The following is an 11,601-nucleotide window of genomic DNA, read 5'->3' as shown; positions in this document are numbered from 1 at the left end:
ATAATTGTATGATATCATATATTATTTTTTCTCCATTCGTGCAACATGCAAGGGACCAACTTATCCTTAGTTTTTTATTTTATTTTTATAGAGGCATGTATCTTTTACCGTAAGATTGAACAGTTGAACTCATCTTCTGAGTACATACATTGAGTAATATACACATTTGTTCATGTTTAATGAGTTCTTAATGCATATGTTTTTATTATTTTATGTATAAGTGTTCCGGCCAAAGGGTGGACTAGGATTTTTTCCTAGATCGTGCCTTAGAGCCAGAGCATTCAAAAGTGTAATCTGTCTTCTCAACTCTAGGATTTTGGGTTTTATGGTGAGTTGTTCGTGGGCCTCTTGGACCCCGAGGATTAAGGAATTTTCCTAACCGTTCTTATCACGTCGATGCGGGATTAGCGGGAACGAACTTAGTCGGGATCCGACCGACAGGGCCTATACCGAAAGTCCAGCGAGGTACATGCCGAGCGGTCCCCTTGTAGGCGAGAAGAATCGAGCTTGCCAGGTCAAGTCGGGCCATGACAGAATAGGCTCATACTGAGCCCTACTCGGGGTTGATGCCAAAAAGGAGATCGCGGTCGCCTTATTTCTGAGTCCCCCTAAGGCGAGAAGGTTTAGGGCCTGGAGGCCTAGTCGGATAATTGCTGAGTGTAGGGACGTTAACACTCTATCACCATTAAGGAGATCAAGTCGGTCCATGACCGAGACGGTACACTTGCCTTCCAGCCTTGAGCCAATGAGGCGAAAAGGCTAGAGCGACTCTCTTCTTTGCGTCGCCCCAGTATTGGGCCGAGAGGGGTTGTCGGCGATCAACCGATACGGTACACTTGCCTTCCAGCCTTGAGCCTGTGAGGCGAAAAGGCTAGAGCGGCTCTCTTCTTTTAGGTCTTCTCGGCATTTGGCCGAGAATAAGAGTCGGGATTTCATCGAGACGGACCGCAAGCGTTATGACTTCTTGGAAGTTGATAGGACGCGTCCCCCCCTCTTACGCATGAGGGGACATGTATTTATTGCGAAGACAGTGCTGCAGGGATGTGAGTAATGGTAGTGCCACGTGGCGGCTTCTATCGCTAGGGTTTTAATCGTGGGGCCCGTTTTGGTTTGGGGTCACGACGTCCTACGCGCGTTGTGGCCTTTGGGTGCACCCCCCCACGCGCGGCCTTTCATGTTTATAAATAAAAGGGGGCTACCCATTTTTTCAAGTCATTTGCCTCTCATTCTTCGCGCGTTTTCCTGTCCGGTGGTGGCTCTTTCTTCTTCGCCCTGAGTTACGGCGGTCCACGGTGGTTTTGAGCCTATTTTAGTGGGTGAAGTTGTGAGAGAAAACCCCCTAGGTACGCGTATTTATTCCCTTTTTCTTAGTGATTTTTCTTGCAACCCTTTGAGTTTAGGATAGTTTAAGATTATATTCGCAATGGCTGTTCCAATAAAATACCTCCTGGTCCTTCCAAGACAATCCCTGCTCCACTTCCCCCAAGGTTTGAAGCTCTGTCTACCGATAAGATCCACTGTGTCTCTTCAGTACTACCTTCATCGGCTGGTGAGGTTAGTTCCGTCACGAAGTCGGCTAGCGTTTGAGCTTTGATTGCTCCTCTCGGCTCGTACTTGATGGAATACTCTGATAGTTCCACAGACCACTTTATCATCCTTCCTGCCAAGTCGGGCTTCTGCAGCACTTGCCTGATCGGATGGTCTGTCCGGACTACGACCTCATAACTCTGGAAATAATGTCTCAGCTTGCGCGCCGTGACCAGTATCGCCAGGGCTAACTTTTCTATCTTCTGATAACGGACCTCTGCTCCTTGTAAGACCCTGCTAACAAAATAAACGGGCAATTGTGAGTTACCTTTTTCCTGTACTAAGACTGTGCTGATGGCGCTATCGGATGCCGACAGATACATCAGTAAGGGGAGATTGGCCTACGGTTTGGAGAGTATTGGCGGTGAGGTGAGAGCCTGCTTGAGTTCGCCGAATGCTCTCTCACATTCATCTGTCCACCCAAATTTGTCATTCTTCCTCAAACATTGGAACAAGGGGAGCGACTTGTCTGCTGCCTTCGAAAGGAACCGAGAAAAGGAGGCCATCCTCCCTGTCAACTGTTGTACCTCCTTTACTGTAGCTTGGCTTCTCATACTAATTATAGTCGAGCACTTATCGGGATTTGCCTCGATGCCACGATGAGTCAGCAGGAAACCGAGGAATTTTCCTGCCTGTACACCGAAAGAGCACTTCGCGGGGTTCATTTTGAGTTGGTAGCGTGCTAGGGTGTCAAACGACTCTTGCAGGTCGGAAAAGTGCCGACTCACGCTGGGCGACTTGACCACCATGTCGTCTACGTATGCCTCCACATTCCTACCGAGTTGATCGGCCAGCACTTTGTTCATGAGTCTCTAGTAGGTCGCCCCAGCGTTCTTCAAATCGAAAGGCATCACCTTGTAACAGTAGGTGGCTTGGTCGGCCATGAATGCTGTTTTATCTTCGTCGGCAGGGTGCATTCTGATCTGATTGTATCCCGAGTATGCATCCATGAAACTTAACAGTTCATACCCCGATGCGTTGTCGACCAGGCAATCTATATTAGGCAGCGGGTATGAATCTTTTGGGCACGCCTTGTTCAAGTCAGTGAAGTCCGTGCACATCCTCCAGTTTCCGTTGCTCTTCCTTACCATTACCACATTTGCTAGCCACGTCGGGTATTGGATTTCCCGAATGTGACAAGCCATCAACAGCTTCTTTGTCTCATCGGCTATGGCCCTTTTTTTATCCTCTCCGAACTTCCGCCGCTTTTGAATCACCGGCTTCGCCTTGGGGTCGACCATGAGGCGATGACATAGGAAGTCGGGATCGATGCCCGGCATATCAGAAGCACTCATGCGAAAGCGGACATGTTGCTCTTTAATACGGTCAACAATCCTTCCTCATCTTCTTTACCTAAAGACACACCAATCTTCACCGTTTTTCCCTCGGCCAAGCTAATATCCTTCACATCTTCTGCTGGGGCTGGTCTGGAATCGAAGTGAGTCATCCTCGGATCTAACTCGATTGACTGAACCTCTCGATCAACCTGCGTCACATATAACTGTCTCCTCGCCCTTAAGCAGTCCTCGTAGCACTTCCTCGCTACTTCTTGATCAACACAGAGGACCCCTACCCTCCCGCTGGGTAATGGGTACTTCACCTTCAGGTGGGGCGTGGAAATGACTGCTCCCAACTTATTCAAAGTTGGTCGTCCGAGTAACATACTGTAGGATGACTGAGCATTGACCACCAGGTATCGGACGGTGATAGTCTTCATGTGGTCTCCTTGGCCAAAGGTTGTCTCCAAGTCGGCGTATCCCCTAGCTGTTACCTGATCACCTGCAAAACCAACTAGTGTACCTACATATGGCATGAGACGGTCAGTCGGAATTCTCATCCCGATAAAAGCTTCCCAAAACATTATGTCCGTCGAGCTGCCTTGGTCCACCAGTACGCGTTTCACGTTGTAGCCCATGACTATCGTCGAAACGACTATCGGGTCATCCTCATGCGGGGACACACCTTCGAAGTCGGCGTCCGAGAAGGTGATAGGTGACCGAGTTGGTCCCACCCAGCCTGAGACCGATAACACGGAACGAGAATATCTCTTCCGTGCTGCTGACGTCGGGCCTCCTCCAGCAAACCCCCCGCTATAGTGTTAAAGTCTCCATGGATGGCTTGCTGGTGAGTCTCTGCACTTTTTTCAGGAGAATCTCTCGGGGGAGACCTTCCTTCGTGTCTTCCTCTTCTGGTGTCTTCTCCTTCACGCTTACGTCGCCTGTCGGACGGGCCCTCCTCCTGCTTACCTGCAATGAATTTTTTCAAATGTCCCTCCTTGATCAAGCGCTCGATCTGTCTTCCCAAAACGAAACAATTTTCAGTTGAGTGCCCGTGAGTCCTATGGAACTCACACCAATCGGTTTTGAAAGGGCCCAACTGACGCTCCGTCGCCGCCGGGAACCTAAACAACGATGCGCTGTTGACATCGTGGAGTATCTGTCGCCTGGGTACAATGAGCGGAGTAAACTTCTCTTCTTCATTGCTGCGCGTCCACTCGGCCCTTGACCGACCACCGTGATCGGCCTGCCTGTAGTTGCCCTCCTTCACGTTGTATCGGTCACGTCGTTTACTCCAGTCTGATCGTGGTCGAAGATGTTTGTTTCCCTCCTTATTGCTACCCCCTGTTTCATGGTTCTCAGCTGCCCTCTTAATAATCTGATTCTCTTCCGTCTTGATGTGGCTCAAGGCGAAAGCCCTCACCTCCGACATCATTTGACAATTCGCCCTTTCGAGGGCAATGTCGAAGGCTCCGGACCTCAAACCTTTCTGGAAAGCGATGACCGCCATCCTCTCGTCCAGCGATGCTATCCTCAAGGCGACCTCGTTAAATCGTTGTAGGAAATCTTTCAGAGACTCCTCGCGTTGTTGCTTGAGGTCGAACAAATCCGACGTGATCGGCGGCTTCTTTTTGTTAGCAGCGAATTGTGCCATAAACATCCGACTGAAAACATCGAAGTCGGTGATGGATCAGTCAGGGAGGCCACTGAACCAATCTAGCGCCGCCTTCTTGAGTGTTCCCATGAATAGCTTGCAGCGGACCTCCATACTTCCCCCGCAAATCAACATCTGAGCTCGTAAATCCGTTAGGTGTTGACTGGGATCCTGCGTTCCGTCGAAGGGTTCGACCTGCGGTATTCGATGATCCCTAGGGATGGCCTCGGCCTCTATGGCTTCCGAGAAAGGCCGAAAATCCCTTGGGACTTCCAGCATGACATCCTCCTCCACCGTTCTGGTGTTGGCTTCTATTCTGGCCTGTAACTCATCCGCTCGCCTCCTGATCTCCTCGTTCTCGCGCTGAATGGCCTCCTCTCCCTCCCCGGAGCGTGCATTATCCTCCCGTAGGCCATTGATCATGGCCATCATCTCCTCCATGGTAAGGGGTTGAGAGTTGTTCTTGTTGCCGCCTCTTGCCATGGTAAAGTGTAGGTCTTTCTGTATGACTTGAGGCGTAGGAAAAGTTTCACCGTAGCCCTACAGTGGGCGCCAAAATGTTCCGGCCAAAGGGTGGACTAGGGTTTTTTTCTAGATCGTGCCTTAGAGTCAAAGCATTCAAAAGTGTAATCTGTCTTCTTAACTCTAGGGTTTTGGGTTTTATGGTGAGTTGTTCGTGGGCCTCTTGGACCCCGAGGATCAAGGGATTTTCCTAACCATTCTTATCACGTCGATGCGGGATTAGCGGGAACGAACTTAGTCGGGATCCGACCGACAGGGCCTATACCGAAAGTCCAGCGAGGTACATGCCGAGCGGTCCCCTTGTAGGCGAGAAGAATCAAGCTTGCCAGGTCAAGTCGGGCCATGACCGAATAGGCTCGTACTGAGCCCTTCTCCGGGTTGATGCCAAAAAGGAGATCGCGGTCGCCTTATTTCCGAGTCCCCCTAAGGCGAGAAGGTTTAGGGCCTGGAGACCTAGTCGGATAATTGCCGAGTATAGGAACGTTAACACTCTATCACCATTAAGGAGATCGAGTCGGTCCATGACCGAGACGGTACAATAAGTAATAAGTTATAAATTAAGGAATATATATTCATACGCAGAGAAAAGTAGTTACGTAAGGGAACTCCTCACTTCTTAAAAAGTTGTATATCATCTTCAGCAACACACACTGATTTCTGCCGTAAGTAACGCCATCTTGTTCATTACTTAACTTTTTCCTTTCTAATATGTCAAAGATATTAGTTCTTAAACTTGTCTTTGTTAATAAATATTTAATTATATGCATGAAAAATTATTTATTATTATGAAACTGCACGATATGTTATTAAATATCACATTGATTTAGAAGAAAAATCTTCCAACTTTTTAAGAGATAATATACTATAAGTGATTTCAGAGAAAAGGGGTAACGTGAGGGAACTTCCCACCTATTAAAAACTCGAAAATTTAACCTTCAGCTATACACATTGATATTCCGTAACCAACGCCATCTTCTTCATTACATGATTTTTTCTCTCTTACATTAACAAAAGATATCATATATACATCCCTTTTTTACATTATAAAAAAAAAGTGTAATATGTTAGTTGTATTTTTTTTCTGTAAACATAATCTATGTAATGTGTTGAAAGATAATTAAAAACGAATATATATTTATAGAACATAATTTTTATTAATTAAACATTATTTTTATAAAACTTATAGAAATTGATCCTAAAAATTCCATATCAATCTAGGGTCTTAAAATAGATCTTACGACCTCTTTCAAAAGATGCATGAACACACTCACAAACATTTATAAAAATAAAATAAACTAAGTCAATTAGTGCGCAGGTTATTTAATTAATGAATTTGGTGGCGAATGATGAGTTGGAACATAATTTTTTGTTTAATGAATAAAAAATAACTAAATATCTCCTCCATGACCTAACTAATTACTCAAGCTACCATCAGTATCGTTGTTTTTACTGTTTGCAAGTAGCGGAGGAATTGAGATACTGTTCAAGTAAAGTAATTATATATATATATATAAAGACATAAATATTGTATGAAATGAAAAAAGACTCATTAAACATAAAAAAAAAATGAGTTAAAAATTTAAATGTAAAAATAGTCAATATAAATAAAATTTAACCATAATTAAGAAATTAAGAGTAGAGAGTTCAAATTATACATTTAATGTCCTCCTAATCTTACACCACATATCCAATATGTTAGTTAAATTATTTTAATTATAATTGGACTAGTATTAAATAATAATTAAAATATTATTTAATTATAATTAATTATCAATTATGTGTTAATTATAATTGTTATAAAATTATAATAAAAAGGTTTTATAATGAAAATAATGTTGAGTTATCTATTGTGAATAACTTGTTGAGAGGTCTCTACCTATTCTTGAAGAGTTATATATTAATTGGTTATCCCCTATTAAGCTAACATAGATGTTAAAACAATCTTGGAAACCGGACTAAAAGCTCTCAACTTAGAATTATTTATTTTCTCTCTAAAGTGACTCTAATGAACATTAATAACATAATATTTTTAATTGTTTATATATATATATATATATATATATATATATATATAATTTGCATCTATAACTATTATACATGATGTGATTCATTATTTTCTATCAATTGTTATCATAATTAACTTAGATACATTTTATAACTTTTATTTTTCAAGATTCATTTTGTTTCGTCTGATATAACTTTGGTAAATTTGGTTGAGGGCTTCCAAGTTTTGTAGATTGCAAGATTCTAAAAAAAACAAAAAAGAAAAAGAGTATTGTCTTTTATTCACAAATTTAAAATAATTTTGTGGAAAATGACTTTGGACTTCTTCGTTAAAACTTGTAATTTTATTTTTGAAACTAATGACTTGACTGTTACATGTGTCTTGTATTAAGGCAATTGTAGTGTTTATATATATATATATATATAAAAGAAATTGTTAACATACTTCCATTTATCTTTTAGTTGGAATATGTTAGTAATTTATACCAAAATTTTAAGATAAGAAAATTATTTATTTATTTTAATTTGGTTAATTTGTATAAAGGATATTATAGTATCACGGTCCTGGCTTGCATCACTAATTCATATATGGAGTTAGCCCACCCACTGCCTTCAAGTACCACACACTCTCCAGTACTTAGTTAAAAATTACATCTTTAACTAGATACCTTACTTAAATTGGTCATTCAACCATAACATAGGTCGACTACCTCTATGTCGCCCTCACGGTACTAAGGGATTCAACTTAAAAAAAAAAAAAAAAAAAAACTTTCAACTTATCACCTTAGTACTATGTATCTCAACATAGGACATATATTTTTATCATATGTCCCCAATTTTACAACAATAGACATCATAATATCAACTTGAATAAATAACTTGAGTAACTATAGTCATCACAATATCAACTTTACAACTTCACAACTATAAACATCATTCATTCAACTTTACAACAATAGTTGTTTTGATAACTTCAAATCAATTCAATGTAACTTAACAACTTTACAACCATAAACTACTTCAACTTATACATCTCAACTTATTAATAATTAAACAATAGACGGTATATATGTAAATAACTTAGTTTCATCAAATACATAACATATAAACAACTTAAGCCAACAACTACTCAATTCATCTTCATCAGGCAACTTAATAACTTTACAATCTTATAAACAACTTCAACACATAATACAAATCAACCAACATGTTTAAAATTCATCTACCCATCCAACTTACACAAATAATCAACATAAATCAACCTAAGCACCCAAAACAACTTTCAACTTAACCAAATCACTTATTGTGAAATTGCATCCTTCACATAAAATAGCACATTTGAAGTTATACTACTCCTATCATGCTCATTTATATCTCATATAAAAGACAAAAGGATTTCCTACAACTCTCATGAAGACATCAAGTCCTAATTTCATTATCTACCTTGTTAAAAAATGTAAAAACTGCAACAATTAACCTAAATCATGATAGCTTGACTTTTTCTTACTAAAAAGGTCATAACTGGAGTTCTATACCTCCTTTTTTGGGTGATTCTTGTGTCATTGGAAATCTAACATCCAAGGCTAACACTTTTATGAAGGACACAAAGTCATATTCGGAAAGCACCAAACCGCTCAGTGCCTCACAAAGCGCTTAGCGCTTGACCTCCAAGGATCCTCGCTATCACGCGGCCTCCAAAGGGCTTAGCTCTTCAAAATGGCTCAGCCGTTTCAAAAGCACTCAGCCCTTTAAAAACGGCTCACCTTTGGTTTCAGAGATCTCCCTTTGTTATGCCGCCCCCAAAGGGCTCAGTCCTTTCAAACGGCTCAGCTGTTGATGACAGAAAACACCTAGGTTTTCTACCATTTTTAAAAATTTCATCAATCACCTAAAAATCTAAGGCAACCAAACACATGCAATTACAAGAATGCAACAACACCATCAATAAACAACTCATGAACAACAAGAACAACTACATGCAACCACTCATTCAACTCAATCATCTCTTTTTCTTTCAAACAACAAAAACCCAATTTTTCTAACTCAAATCCTCAAGTTAATCCACACACACAGCTACATTTCAACAAAACGGAGTTCAACACTTCATTCTACTCGAAATTGGTCCAAATTAACAAGATGCAAAGCTTCCCTAACCTAAAACTCAAAATCTTCGGGAAGGAAGAAAAGCACGGAGGAGAATAAGAGTATGGAAACGAAACCGTACGGGACATTACACTAACTCTCTTTTTATTTCTCTTCCTCCCCCCCCCCCCCCCCCTCTCTCTCTCACTCTCCCTCTGCCTCATCTCCCTCACTCTTCTTCTAATTTTCTTTCTCCCTTTCTTTCTTTGTCACTCTCATTTTCCCTCCTCCCCCTTTCTCTCCCTCTCATATCTTTATTTCTCTCCCTCTTCTTTTCATGTATCTCATTATTTATTGATCTTATTAATTTAATATTATTATTAAATTATATTATATTTTTACAGTTTAATAGTATTTGTTAATATTTTTTATTTGAATAAAATAAAATAATATATTTTTATCTTTCATATTTATTATGTAACATTTTTCTCTTTATTTTTTTTAAATTTTGTATTTAAATAATTTTAACTATAAATTTTCAATTTTTTAAATAATTTAATGTCATATTTGTAATAATATTTTAGTTAATAAATATATTTGATAAATTTATTTTAATAAAGAATATTCTTGTAAAAAATATTTATATACTCAAGAATATACTATTGTCACTAAACATAAAAATATTTAATTCTCAAAAATCTTGCATGAATATTTTCATAAAACTTTATAAATAATTAAAAAAATTTAATTATTCATAAGAATCATGATTTTCAAGATTGATAATTTTTAAGAATTATGATTTTTTTTTATGAAAAATCTTTTCCTATATCAAACACCTTATAATGTTAGTGGGGCACCTTAAGGAGAATGGTAATTGGTCAGCCATTTGGATCCTTCCTATACTTGCAAAGTTAAAAGATGTTCTTTTGGAGAGTTTGTGGAGACTGTCCTCCTACTAGGTCGAGGCTTCAAGCAAGGGGAGTGCATTTCCTAGTAATTGTGTATCGTGTGACAGTGATATTCAGAATATATACATATATTTGTAGGATGTTCTCAAGCACAGAGCTGCTGGTCACCTAGTCATATTGCTGATTAAGTCATTTGTACAAGGGAACAATTATAATATATTAATTATGATATTATTAAATATGATATATTATTTTTAAAGTATGAACTTCTAAATATGTTTTTAATTCTTTTTTATGCAAGAGTTCCAGGTATATTTTGCTCGATCCGTACATGTCCCTTAGCTGAAGGAGTGGATTTGGGCTTCAAATAGAATTGGGCCCAAGAGAAGTTTTTCAATTTGTAATTTATAGCAGTGTCACCGCAACAAGTAATAAAATAAAGTCAAAATCTCATTATTGCTTTCCCAGGCCAAAGTGATGGATGACATGTGTTCCTTTATTTCTAGTGGGTCTATACCTGCATTTATTTTCTAAAAGATTATTTTAAAAGTAGAGATGTAATGTACAATTATTTAAAGAAAATTTTTATTTTAAAAATAAAATAAAAGAAAAATATATCCTTTATTTATCATTATATACTATTCATCATTATTATTATATACTATATCTATATCTATGGCTTTCTCCTTCCAATGGATCTCATAATCTACAACTTCCAAGTTTCCACCAACCCTATATCTCAAGTGCTGACGATATTATTTTTCAATTGAAATTAAAATTTTATTTTAATTTAATAATTTATACAGAATAAGAATTTGTATTAAATGTTAACATATATTATTGAATTAAAGTGGAGTTTTGTACATGAAATTTTTTACTTTTCCAAAAATTTGATATTAGGAATGCTATTTTTATATTTAATTATTATTTAAAAATAACATTTCTAATAAATATTATTTTTAAAAATACTCTTTACACAGATTTTTACATAATTGTTTTGTAGGAGAAAGTTAGAATCAAACATTTCTAAATTAGAAAGAAACACTTATTGTAATAAAAATATCAAATTATCTTTATTTACTTATTTAATACATTAAAAAAATATTTAATTCTTAAATGAAATATATAAATATTTTAAAAATTATTCATAATTATTCAAATAAATTTTAATTATTTCTAAAAAAAATTATGATCTCTAAAATTTATGACCAAAAATCATAATTCTCATTCATTAAAATTTTGTCCTTCTAATGAATACCCCATAATTTTAATTGAAAATAACACAACAATATTAAATAAAAAAATACTTTTGTTTTGTCCATTACAAATTCCATCAATTATATTATTCATATAATATTTTCTATAACATTAATTTTTAATTTTCTTAGATCAATAATTTTATTTACGCTCTGCTTTTCCTATTTTTCGCCGTATAGTTTTTTACATAAAAAAAAAAAAAAAACTATACAAGAACATATATAAATTTTGAAATCTTTGTTTTTACGCAACAACATCTAAAAAAAAATCAAAACCATTTTTGTTGTTTTATGCGACGGCCAGGTGGTAT

This window comes from Cajanus cajan, chromosome 9 (assembly GCF_000230855.2).
Source record: "Cajanus cajan strain Asha chromosome 9, NIPB_CcT2T_4, whole genome shotgun sequence".
NCBI classification, from domain to species: Eukaryota; Viridiplantae; Streptophyta; class Magnoliopsida; order Fabales; family Fabaceae; genus Cajanus; species Cajanus cajan.
This window is presented reverse-complemented; position numbering follows the sequence as displayed.